Here is a 14061-nt window from a genome sequence, read left to right as displayed (position 1 = left end):
AAGAATATGTTTCCAACTTCTCTTTCAGGCCTTTGACTTCAGTTTCCACTTCCAATATGGGCCTGACCACTTTTACAATGAGCTTCTGCCAACACTATCTCTTTTTACATTATAGAAATGCTCTAAGAATAAATTGAGATTAAATGATGTGAGATTGCTTCAGAAAAATTCAAAAAATGATAAACAAATTCAATATATTAGTATGGTAATCAACTATCCTTTCCAGAATGAAATATTTTGGGAGTCATTAGCTTATAGTGCCTAATAAATTGATGATTAATGTGTATGTTTTAGATGATTCTGAAAATGGATGGCAAGCTAAATTATAAAAAGACATATCTACATGAAGCCTGGTTGGTCAATCAATCAGTGGTATTTATTGAGTGCTTACTATGTGCAGAGAACTGTACTAAGCACTTGGGAGAGCACAATGGAATCAGCAGGCACATATCCTGCTCATAATGAGCTTACAGTTAAGTGTGGCATTTGCAAAAGCTAGTAAAAAAGGACTCAGGACTGCTCTAAAATTACTGTAGTCGGGCAACAATATTCAGGAGGAAATCAGGACTACTGTTAAGTTTTCCAGGGAGTGCCCTTTGATCCTGCTGGGTGCTAGAATAAAGCATCAGACTCCTATAGCTGTTAGAATGTTAGAGTTCCCAGGGGAGAAAAGTTCATCAGGAAAGAAAGACACTGTCAGTAGCACAGTAAAACATAGAAAACAAGACATCTCATGAGACTCAGTGGATGATTTCTCTGCTGTCATTGATTTTTTTCACCTTGAGCTATAGTTGTATAAATTCACTATCAGATTCCCTGAAGTTTTTTTTTAATAACTCCAACTCTCTGGCTTTTCATCATAAAAGTCTCATTTCCATTTTCTAGATAGTACTCAGCACCATAATGACAAAGAGCTCCCATTATGGTTGTTGAAAATACAGAGATCATAATGTGTAATTTGAATACACATATCCTCATTTTACCTATACCAAAGATAGAGGGAATGTTTTCCTCTTTTTGATATGACATGCAAACTAGATACCATATTTTGTTAAAATGTTTTATGCCACTTTCCATTTTTTTTTAATTTTTATTTCTTAGTAGGCATATTCCTGTTAGTTTGGTACCTGGGTAACTCAGTTCATTCTGTTGAGTAGTCTAATGGGGATTTTAATTTTTTAAAGGTTTGGAAGGTTTGGAACTTTTTCTCTAAATATTGATTCTGTGGCAATCACCAACCATTTGTGATGTTACTAATGGCACTAAAAAAAAAAGGAGACACACATGACATTGTGGGTTATGCTGGCCACACATTGTAACATAATGTCATCATATGCGCCATCTTGCAGAAGTATGCCATGTTCACCCAAAACCAGATTGTTTCTCCAGGAGGATCCCTGACTCTCTGATTACTCCAGAGCCTTTGTATGCCCTTCCTAGTTTCCTCTGACCATGCTCATCATCCCCAAGTCTTAGAATTCAGCGAAAGGAGTCTGGGTGCTGAAAATAATAACACGTGCTGAAAATAAGAACACCAAATATTAAGGTATCCAGTGTTCTATCCTTGCCAGAAGGGGGATAGATCAGCTGAAATCTCTACAGATAACCACCCTAACAGAAATTGAAGTAAACCTTCTATTCATCTATTTAAGGGTTTCTTTTTATTTATTGCTGTGGCTCAAATTATCTGAGTTTATATATTCAAAATACTTCTTCCTCCTCTCCAACTTGAACTTAATATGGACCTAAAGATGCACCCACTTTGCAAGTAAAAGCAATGCTATTTAATTTCCAGAAGATTATACTAAAACTCCATGCCGCTAGACCTTCCACTGGCTTTCCATTTCCCTCTGAAAACTGAGAATTGGCTTCAAGTCTCTCCTCCAACTCACACCATCGTATATGTTTGTTCTCTTTATCGACTACACCCCAACTGATTATCTTAGTTCCACCCCAGCTTTTGACTCTCCTGCTCTGTCCACTGATATGCAGCTGCTGCCATTGCTTTCTTGACCACTGTCTCTTGAAACTTCATTTTCCTCAATCTTCTATTCTCCTATTTCTGGCAGGTAGAGTGGAGTGGCAATAAGATTCAGGGGGAAGGAGCCATCAAAAGGAAGCATCTCCCACTTGACCTGGCTCCTCCCATTGGCTGAGTTCTAGGCCCATCTCATCCATTGTTTCCCCATGGTGCAATTAGCATAGTTTTTAGGAAATGAATATTTGTCCTCTTGCCCCTACTCCCCACCACCCCAATCAAGCATGATTGGTGATACAGCTCCTTTGATGTCAGTACTGTGGACATTGGGACATCAATCAAGCATGATTGGTGATACAGCTCCTTTGATGTCAGTACTGTGGACATTGGGACATTGGTCATCTTAAAGCCCATTCCTGGCCTTGACGTCCCTTTCCGTTTCTGTAGTTCCCTGATCAACCCTCACCACCTCTCCATACAAAGTGAAATCTTTGGCAGCAGATTGGTTGAATACATGGGGTTATGCACAAGTACTTGGCTGTCTCTGATTTTTTTTTCTTTTAATGGTATTTGTTAAGCTCTTCCTATTTGCCAGGCATTGTACCAAGTGCTGGGGCGGGGGGGAGATACAAAACAATCAAGTTGTACACAGTGCATGTCCCACACAGGGCTCACAGCTTTAATCCACATTTTACAGATGTGGTAACTGAGGCATAGAGAAATTAAGTGACATGTCCAAAGTCTCACAGCAGAAAAATGGTGGACCTAGGATTAGATGACAGGCCCCCTGACTCCCAGGCCCTTGCTCTTTCCACTAGGCCTCGCTGCTTCTCAGTGTTGTATTATCTGCATGAGAAAGCAGGAGATAATTTTCCTTCCCCCGATGAAATTTCTCACTCAACTCCACAATGCACCAAACATTCATAACTGTGACATGCCAACATACCTTTATGCTAAACTATCCTCTCCCCTCTGTACTCCAAAGGATAGTGTGTAGATTCATGAGTTAATGCTATAAGCTTCTTGGAAGAATATTAATGTGTTCTTTGTTATTTAAACCCTACAGTGTTCTTCACTGTTTTTATATTTTTGAATTGGAGTTTAAATCCAGGTTTCATAGATTATAACAATTCATGTTAACTGGAATAACCTATATCATACTGCCTTAGTAATTGGGGAAACCATATAAGAAAATTGAGTTAACTGTATATTGATTTATATGCTCTTAAACTATTCAACTCAATATTTAAAATGAGTACTGATTCTTAAAATGATGCTAATGCAAAGTTAGCAAAAGGGAGCAAGGAAAGTTTCAAAGTAGAGGGTAATGCGAATTTCCCAAATGAAAAGTAAATGCAATTTAATTTTTGTTTTAAAAAAGTACCATTCAATTACAAATTCAAAGGTGAAATGTCATATGGAAAATATGAAATACATTTACCTCATTTTACTGTTTAATCAATTTGATCTGGTAAAAATCTATATGTAAGCCCGTCAAAGGGCAGGGACTGTATCTGTTACTGATTTGTACATTCCAAGCACTTAGTACAGTGCTCTGCACATAGTAAGCGCTCAATAAATACTATTGAATGAATGAAAGATGTCTCCAATATTCCTAATGTAGTTACCATAATAAGTAAAATGGCTAATCTATAAATGATATTAGAAAATGAAAATGTCAGTGTGTGGGTTCTTCAATAGCATTGTTGAAACATGAGTGTTGTTTTTCTTAAACAAGTAAGCTTTTTTTTATATGTGAGCATTGTTTTATGATTTTCTACAATGTTTCTGCAGTATTTAACCATTCAGGATTTCATTTGAAGAAATTTTATTGACCACCTCTTCTAATTAGTAGTGTTTTACTGATTATTTGTTCAGAACAACAACATTTTTTGTAGAAACATTTATCACTGGTACATTGCATATTTAATCTCTGATTTTCTTGAATTTATAGAGTTTTACTTAAGCATTTTGTTTTTCCTAAGCATGTTCACATCACTTATTTCAATTTATTCTTACAGCATCCCTATGAGTTTTGTATGGGACAGTATCATTATTAGCAGTAGTACTGTTATTATCATTATTACAATTTTGGTCAATAAAGTATTTCATATATGACATCATTTTCATTTGTCATTCCCCTTGAAATAAATTATCCCTGCATTTTATGAATATTTTGGGAACATTCATTCTATATTTACATGATCCTTCTGCATTGAAAAGAATGGTTCTGAGATATTCTATGTCCTCTTTTCCCCATCCCATCCCACTTGAATTCCAAAAGAGGGAATTTTAAGTGAAGCTCACAATATGCGATATTCGAGTAAACTGTAATTTGAATGTAATAATCTATATTACCTGGGTGAAGGTTTTTGTTCATCATTGGTTCATACTTTCTACCAACTTTATATTCACCAACTTCATAGCCATTTTCCACAATGTGCAGTGTTCTCCCCTATTATTGGTGTGATGAATAATGGAAACCTGCAAAGCACAAAATAATGAACTTGAATAGCTAATGAATTTTGCTTTGGGATTGTCCATTTTGCTTAGAACTGTTATAGTAGCATTAAAGTGGTATCCTAATAAGGAAGAGTGATCTAAAATGACCTGAAATTAATACATGTGTAAGTTTATGTTGTATGTTTTCATGCACGCGTGCACATACACACACACATTTATTTTACAGTCTTCAATACCATTGAGTGCATCGCATGTACAGGGTATTGTACTTGAGTTTTGGGAACATGCTCTGTGTCATACAGAACCTTACAATTGAATGGCATAGGGTAGCTACAAATTGTATAAATAAAGTGTGACCAGAATGAAAAATATAGACACACTGGTACAGTAAGAGGAGTTGGGAAAAGGAAGTCCAAATGAGTTCTCAGTGTAGTTTTTGAAATGGCATAACCAGGAGCTGGGGATCTGTGGAGATATGGCACAGGTGGGTTTTCAGGAGGGCTTTGACGATGGGAAGAGATGTTTAGAGAAGCAGTGTGGCTTAGTGAAAGGTCACGGGCTTGGGAGTCAGAGGTCGTGGGTTCTAATCTCGCCTCTGCCACTTGTCTGCTATGTGACCTCGGGCAAGTCACTTAACTTCTCTGTGTCTCAGTTACCTCATCTGTAAATTTGGGATTATGACTGTGAGCCCCACATGGGACCACTTAATTACCTTGTATCTACCCCAATGCTTAGAACAGTGCTTGGCACATAGTAAGCACTTTACAAATACCATTATTATTATTATTATTATTATTATTATTATTATTATTATTAATAACATATATGTAATTTATATTAATGTCTGTCTCCCCTCTAGACTGTAAGCTTGTTGTGGGCAGGGAATATGTCTGTTTATTGTTATACTCTCCCAAGTGCTTGGTACAGTGCTCTGCACAATGTAAGTGCTCAATAAATACAACTGAATGAATGAATAACTAGCAGATTTGAAGGGAGAGGAAATTCTAGGCAGGGGGAAGGCATAAGCAATGGGTTGGAGATGGAGATGGCACAGTCACAAGATAGATGAAGGTAGCAATGTGCAAGAAGGAGAAACTGGAGACCTTTTAAGCCAATGGTCAGGAACTTCTTTTGATTCATAAGTAATGGCACAGGTGTTGGAGTGTTTGAGGAGCAGAGTGATGCATACAGAGAAATATTTTAGGAAAATGATTTTCAGGCAGCAGAATATATGATAGACTGAAGCGGGAAAACCAGAGAGGAAGCTGATGCAATAATCAAGTTAGGAAAGGCGAATCTGTGGACCAGAGAGAGGATTGAGCAGTCCTGGGTGTATTGTGGACAAAAAAACTGGCAAGATCTCAAGGTGGACTAAATGTGAAAAGAGAGGAGTCAAAGATGACATCAAGGTTGTGAACATCTTAGAGAGGTGGGTTGCTGGTATCAATTAGGATAGAAAATTTAGGAATAGTGGTTTTAGTAGGGAAGATAAATTCAGTTTAATCTTAATTTGAACCTTTTTTTAACAATTTAATTTTCTTCTATTTTTAGCTTTCACCTCTCTTAATATCTGCCCTTGTTCTTGTTACTTGTATGTAAACCTAGAGAATAGACTAAAACTAAAGTGCTTTGTAAGGCAATTAGTTAATGAATGCATGTTGAGTTTAATTTTCTAAAGTTTCCAAGTAAATGAGTATGGAGGAATACAGGGAGTCCTTAGTCAGGGCTAAACCTGAAGTAGAATATCACAGCTCCTATTTTAGCTATTGATGCACATTATTGTCCACAATAGCAATAGCATAGTCAAAAACAGACTATATGTGTGTTTATACATGCATGTCTATATGTGTGTGTGTGTGTGTGTGTATATTTGTATCCTTATCCAGAACCTGCCAGGTAAATGATACATTATGGGGGCACTAAATGATACCCTAGAAGCTCAAAAGAGGTAATGCAGCTTCCAAAAGTACACAGATTACTTACAACACTGGTTACAGTCTGGCTCATTGATGTCTAAACAGGCCAAATCTTTCTTAATGACTAAATTATTTTCTATTATAAAACCCAGCCATACTTGATGGTGCATTAATCTTTCAGGCCATAATGTTATCAGTGTAATCGAGAAGCCATTTACTAAATACAGCAGTACCCTTGGGCCTATTAAAAAAAAAGGCTATACCTTTAAACAAACCAAATTTTCACTCAGAAAGCAGCATACCTTATAGGATCTGGCTCAAGTAATGTGGCCCAATGACTAAGAAGCACTCTAGAAGTAAAGGGACTGTGATTTTCTTTGTCAGGGTCTGGCTTTATTAGTATAGCAAGGACACCAATGTCAGTCTACTTAATTGAGAGGTGGTGTGAAATAGTGAATATAAAAAATTGGGAAGCATTGCTTAATAATGCACATATTTCTGAGTGAACTGAGATTTAAAGGTATTATCTAAGTGAGATCCTCACTTTATTAAACTCAGTAACTTAATTCATTGAAGAACTGATTTTAATGTTTTTTTTAAACAGTACCAAAAGGCTCAGCTGACTAAATGAAAAGTGGCCCAATGACAGAAAAAAAACAAAAAACCAGTGGTCATTGAAGTCTGGCAACTAAAGGCTACCTAATTTTCAATTTAATGGAGAAAATTGTAGAGGAAGAAGTAGAGAGGGAGAGAATAACAGGGTTTAAAATTGCATGATTATATATTGACAGTGAAAATATTATGCATGCTATTATTTTTTCCTCTTATTATTCTTGAGTGCATACTTATGACCACGTACAGATTCAGGCAAATATGCCTTCTCCTCACACACAGTATGCTTTACATTCTAAAGGATAAAATGAAGCAAGAAACTTGATAGCAGCATAGAACATCAATTTGAATATATAAGAAAGCAAAGTCAACTGGGAAAAGAGAGGAAATGTAGGATGGGTAAAACTCTAAAGAGCTTAGGTTTTCATTTCTCAAGGTGTTTTTATGTATTTTGTTTTGACAGGAAATCCTTTGGAGATGGTTTCAAGATGTAGACTTACCTATCATGAATTGTAGACATATCTTCTGCCAGAATTAACGACACCAAAATAGAATCCACTTCATGTTACGGTAAGAACAAAAGCTTTTGAAATGTTTGCAACATTTAGTTCATTGCTCAATTCTCTGAGAACTGTTTATGTGGTTTAGATTAATTTATAGCATAGCTTTTATATAAGCCTTATTTGTTTTACAACAATAAGAAGACAAAAGAATGCAGGCTCACGCTACATGACATGATTTTTGTTCTCTTAAATCATTTTTATTACACTTATTTGTGGGACGTATACACATATACAATAGAAGGCATACATAAAATATACATATTCATTCATTCAATAGTATTTATTGAGCGCTTACTATGTGCAGAGCACTGTACTAAGCGCTTGGAATGTACAAATCATCAACAGATATAGTCCCTGCCCTTTGACGGGCTTACAGTCTAATCGATATGTAGTGCCTTCTTTCCTTATTTTGTCATATAGATACGATTTGAGGAACTATGCTTTGAAAAGATGGTATAATACTTTTGGTTTTGTATGTCTTTTAATCACCAGTAATCTTCCTCCAAAATGTACTGCATCTTCATGTAGTGAGGCTGAATTAAGGGTGGTGGGAAAACAAAGAAATACTCAGTTTTCAATTTGCTGCCTTTCTTGAGAGAGATAATTTCTAACCTTTATTGACTTGTTAAAAACACCAGTTTTCTGTGAAATGAAAAAGGCAAAGTCAAACTGTGATGGGGTCCATAGGAGGTAACCTAAATGGAAGTATGATCAAAAGAAAATAAAAGGGAAAAAAATTACATTCCATCTCTTGTGTTAAATAGCCATTGCACCCCAGCCTCATTAGCAAGCCATTTAAAGCTGAAGTTGTCTCCTAAATACTTGGGTAGGCTCATGGAAACAAAGGTCCTCCATGATGCAGGCTTCCTGCATGATTACTGTTTAATATCCATGGATTGGAATGCAGTATCCCTACTTTTACCTGATCCTACTCTGCCACTGGCCTGCCTGGAATCTTGAGGCAGAGAAAGGAGAAGAGAAAAGTCTGAAATGCCCTCAGTGTAGCAGAGTGATGTGCAAACATCAGGGTTCCTGGGATGGCGCAGAGATGAACCTATTGATTGGAGCTACTTCTAATGTTTGTTGCACCCAAGAGGCTAATGCCATAAAGAACAGTTAATTGTTCAGGGTGGGATCAGGCTTGCCCCTTGAAGAATCCTTGCAAAAATAGCACTTTTTTCCAAGGAGCTCAATTAGGAAGAACACCACTGCCCAGAAAGGGACCATTTGAAACTAAACTTTCTGTGTACCATGCTCCATTCTACTGAAAGACGAGCTGATCATAGGTTCTCTTTGTTAAACTAATTTGTGGGATGTGATTATTTCTCTTTAGAGGGAATTTTGAGTGAAGATTTAAAATTGTTTTGGTATTTGTTAAGCGCTTACTATGTGCCGAGCACTGTTCTAAGCGCTGGGGTAGACACAGGGGAATCAGGCTGTCCCACTTGGGGCTCACAATCTTCATCCCCATTTTACAGATGAGGTCACTGAGGCACCGAGAAGTTAAGTGACTTGCCCAAATTCACACAGCTGCCAAGTGGCCGAGCCTGGATTTGAACCCTAGTTGCCCCCATGAAAGTCTGTCCTGGATCTCTTATTCTTTTTGCTTTATACTTTTTCTTCCAAATAGATCGTTCGCTTGCAGGGTTTCACTTACTAACTTTAAGCGGATAATTCTCATGTCTACCTCTCTGGCCTTGACCTCTCTCCTGCTGTACAATCTCACCTTTCCTTTTACCTCCAAGGCATCTCCACTTGGAAGTCCCACAGGCACCTCAACCTTAAGTCTAGAAACAAACTCTCCTGACTATCCTATCTCTGTCAATTCATTCATTCATTCAATTGCATTTATTGAGTGCTTACTGTGTGCAAAGCACTCCACTAAGTGCTTGGGAGAGTACAATACAACAATAAACAGGTACATTTCCTGCCCATAACGAGCTTACAATCTAGAGACTAGCTTCATTCATTCATTCAGTCAGTCGTATTTATTGAGCACTTGCTGTGTGCAGAGCACTGTACTAAGTGCTTGGAAAGTTCAATTCAGCAACAAAGACAATCCCTGCCCACACCGGGCATCATCTTCCTTGTCCAAGAAGCCTGCACTTTGGAATCACCGTCAACTGTCTTTCAGCACTCACATTCAACTAGCTGCTAAATTTTGCTGGTTCTTCCTCCATAACATTTCCCATATCCACCCAACAGCTACCACTGTGGTAGCTGCCAGCTACCAATATATAAATAGCTAGTCAGTCAATATACAGTCTAACTGAGATACAGCACTCATATCATATCATACAGGACTCATATTATACTGTGTCCAAAGAAATGCTTTATAACATGATAATTCCATTTAGCTATATGTTGAAAACAAATGTAAAAGTAGCAGTCACTTGGACTAGTAGAGATGGAAGGAGATTGGAATATGTGATGTTATGGCGATAGTAACTAGAGAGTCAAAGGCAGAACTCTGCTGGGGCAGTGGATGTCAATCACCTCACAATAGGTGAACTTGGACAACTGCTAACCAATGCTTACATTTCTGTCTCTGTTTGAGCCCTATTTCTGTGTGTGCACTGCAATCCCTGAATGTCATCCTGTAGTGTGATTGCCACATTTTTAGATTTCTGGTTGGTCCATGCACTGTATGACTTGTATGAGTTAATCTTGCTGTGACTCAAAGTAATTTTGATGTAATATTAGTTGATTGGCAATTTAATTGTACAAGGTGAAATAGCAAGCTTTTAAGATTATTGTCTTGAATCATAAGAATACCAGATCTGTTGTTATGAATTCATGTTTTAGATATTTTTTGTCTGACATCTAGATAAAAAGATTATTTTATGTACTTTGACTTTATAATCAATGGTAACAGATAAGTTAATTGTAGAGATATTGTGAGATGTAAGTAGTGAGCTGAGTAGGGGGAGGGCAACATATACTACTCCTAGAATTAGGTTTCACAATCAATGAAGGAGAAATAGGAGTATACATGTTCCTTCACACCTTTGAAGAATGGCAGCAAACTCTGATTTCATTATTATTAAATCTGTAGAACAGGATTCTCACAAGGTTCTGGTTTTCTAATCTTCAAATAATGTGTCAGAACCTTTGGTTACAAAAATGTTGGAAATTTATGACCAATACCACCAAATTTCAGTGTAGTTAATGACTAGCATGTGCTTCACATCTCAGAATGAACTCCAGCTATTTATAAACACTCCTTTTTAAAATTTCTTTTAGGATGCACTAGTAAACATGTCCTAGGTTTAGGACATTTTAAGCAGAATGCATAATAAAATTAATTAGCAAACTCTATAAATACCTGTCAAAGTCATGAAGGGATCAGCCCCTGTAATTGGCATTGCATATTCAAAGAAAATGTTGCAAGCAGGAGGAACTTTTGCTATTTCATAGCTGCCAGTTACAAGAGAGCCATCTGCAGGAATGGAATATCTGTCACCAGTCTTTTACATATTACCTGACTCTACTTGTCATAGTCTGCCGACTCCTACTCTTTTATGTATATATTTCATGGCATTTTTAGAACATTTCTTTTTAGGACATTTAACTTTTGGGGCATTTATTTTGGTGGCAGCAGAGTAGAGTAGCTCAGTATTTGGGTGTTGGGCCCCATTACTGACTGAATTATAGGCCCAATTTTAAGACTTTTTAAAGGACTTTGTCTGTAAAATGCTTTTTGACAAATTGGTTTCAAAGAACGTTTTATAACGTTTTATATCTCAAAGTAGGTGTTAGAGTAGATGTATAATTTTAGTTCTATAGTCAACTCCTTATCCATCCCTATAGGAAAAGAGGGAAAACAAAAAGCTTCCTTAAATATGAATGATGCTACCTTAAATGTTGCATTAATATAGACTGGTTAGCCATTTATAACTTGGTGAGGAAGTGTCACATTTGGATAGTCTGTCCTACTGCCTCCCATGCCCCACAGAGTGGCCCAAAATGCAAGTCTGCCCTGTCAAATTTGGGTATCAGTCCCCTTACCTGCTTCCTGTTAAGCTTCCTGTTCAGCTTCTAGCAACTCTCCCAGGTGTGCCAGGACATACATACCCTTATCCCTTCCGTTGCACAAGATGGGGAGAGATGGGGATGCATGTACACCTGCAGTGCTATTTTGGAAAGTTTCTGGGAACTAGAGTCATGTAAATAAGATGAGCCAGGCTGCAGCAAGAGAACGCTGGGAGCATATAGGAAACCTAGCAACAGCCTCCCAGGCCTGTTGTTCATCCCAGTTCATCGTGGGGTCTGCTTTCCTCTTTGGCCTTGCTTATGTGGCTGGATTTAGGCCTAACCAGGATGCTAGCTAGTGAAGCTCATGACTAAGCCCTCATTTCCTTTTCTCCCGCTTCCTTTTACATCACCCTGATTTGCTCCCTTTATTCAATCCCCTTCCCTCAGTCCATAGCACTTATGTACATATCCATAATTTGTTGATTTACAATAATAATAATAATTATGGTATTTTTTAAGTGCTTACTATGTGCTAAGCACTGTTCTAAGCGTTGGGGTAGATACAGGGTAATCAGATTGTCCCATGTGGAGCTCACATTTTTTAATCCCCATTTTTTTGCAGATGAGGTAACTGAGGCACAGAAAAGTTAAGTTAAGACTTGCCTCAGTTCACACAGCGGACAAGTAGCAGAGCCGGGATTAGAACCCACGACCTCTGACTCCCAAGCCTGTGCTCTTTCCACTAAGCCACGCTGCTTCTCATTTACATTTATATGAATGTCTGTCTGCCCCTCTTGACTGTAAGCTCATTATGGGCAGAGAATGTGTCCGTTATATATATTATATTGTAATTTCCCAAGCACTTAGTACAGTACTCTGCACACAGTAAGTGCTCAGTGGATATGATTGATTGATTAATTGATTGAAGCCAGATCACTGGTGCAGAGTGAGGATGAAGGAAGCTGGTGTCCTAACAGAGGGCTGTACAGCCCCAGGGAAGCCAGGGCAGTAATCAAGGGAGAGAGAAGGGCATTGCCATGGAAATTGCTATGTACCTTTCTTGTTCCCTCTCTATCTATGCATGTGTGCAATGAAACATTATTATATACACTTAGAATTTGCACTGTGTTGCTTTTTTGAGGAAATTCAGAAATATCAGAAGCATCATTACCAAAGTAGAAATAACATAGGACACATAGGGAGGGATACATTCCAGGATTTCAGAAAAGAGGATACAGTGCCAAAATGTCTTTAAATCACAACCAAAATAAGGTCAAATGAGCCCAAAGCTGTAAAATGTACATTTCACATATACATTTAATTTAATCATCATTAAATTACATAGAGCAAGATTGAAGAATTCCATACTATAACTGTTCCTATAGGTGAACCTGCACCTCTGAATTAGCAGAGGTGGTAGGATAGGTGGGAGGAGCTATAGAGGACAGTCTGGATCCCTTCTTGGCAGATGCAGGTGACTGAGCCTCTGGTCACTGAAGGATGGAAGGTTATTTAAAAAAAAATCTATGGGTAACTCCCTTGCCTACTCCTTTCTGTCACAAAGCATTTCTGAGTAGCAGGTCATGGCTTGTGACACAGCCCTCACCACTGTGAAGCTTCTTTCAAAGTCAGGATCTTTTGCTGACAAAAACTTCAGTTCATAAGATACCACACTCAGGTAGCCAGACAAATATTTTCGGTATCAAGAATCTCTCAGGGGGAGACCCTTCGGCCTGTCTTCCCTTGTCTATCAGTTGTTCAGCCAACTATCATTGGTTATGATCTCTTGTATTTATTTATGTCTTCATTTGTTGATGACTTAATTCCTCACTTTTATCTATCTTTTGTATCTATTCTGTCACTCATTTACCTGTGCTGCTCTTGTTCCCCTTACATGCTCGAAAGTCCACATCACTCTACTATCTAATATTTAGCAATTCATGTCTGCTTCATTCCAATCAATCGTATTTATTGAGCACTTACTATGTGCAGAGCACTATACTAAGTGCTTGGGAGAGGACAATACAACAGAAATAGCAGGCAAGTTCCCTGCCCATTACAAGCTTACAGTCTAGAGGGGGAGACAGACATTAATATGAAGAAGTAATTTATTATACATAATTTAAAGATACATACCTAAGTGCTGTGGGGTTGGGAATGAGGAGAATATCAAGTTTCCCCCATAAAACTGGAAATGTCTTGAAGACCAGGATCATGACTTTAACTTAATTTGTATGTTCTTCAAGCAGCTAAGTCAAATATTACATCTGGTAGATGTTCAATATACCAAGACCTCTTAGAAACTCCCCATGACCAGGGTTTTACTGACAAAGTACTCTCCTGATTATCATCCTACTTTTCTAATGGCTTCTTTTCTCTTCATGTCTTATTCTTAATGATGGGTGATCTCAGTTCTGAAACTTTTATGCTTCCCACTTTACACCTACTCTCTCAGGTGGCTCATCTCAATGTAGTATAGACTGCAAAATCCAAATTTGAGAGGATCTAGAAGTATTAGAAAAGAGGAAATAGAGCTAGCAAGTCCATGTAATCT

At 37.7% G+C, this 14061-nt stretch overlaps 1 protein-coding gene across 3 annotated transcripts in view; it reads left to right on the top strand.

Annotated features, from left to right (window-relative positions):
* LINGO2 (leucine rich repeat and Ig domain containing 2) overlaps positions 1-14061 on the top strand; it is a 900663-nt gene that overhangs the window by 207534 nt on the left and 679068 nt on the right. For all 3 annotated transcript variants that reach the window (XR_005659686.1, XM_039910913.1, XM_039910914.1), the window contains one exon: positions 7433-7539. The gene's annotated coding sequence lies outside the window, so the exon portion shown is untranslated. The remainder of the gene's footprint in view (positions 1-7432; positions 7540-14061) is intronic.

The sequence above is a fragment of the Ornithorhynchus anatinus genome, chromosome X5 (genome assembly GCF_004115215.2).
Source record: "Ornithorhynchus anatinus isolate Pmale09 chromosome X5, mOrnAna1.pri.v4, whole genome shotgun sequence".
Lineage (NCBI taxonomy): Eukaryota > Metazoa > Chordata > Mammalia > Monotremata > Ornithorhynchidae > Ornithorhynchus > Ornithorhynchus anatinus.
The sequence above is the reverse complement of the archived record's forward strand: the minus strand, read 5'-3'. Positions and strand labels throughout refer to the sequence as shown.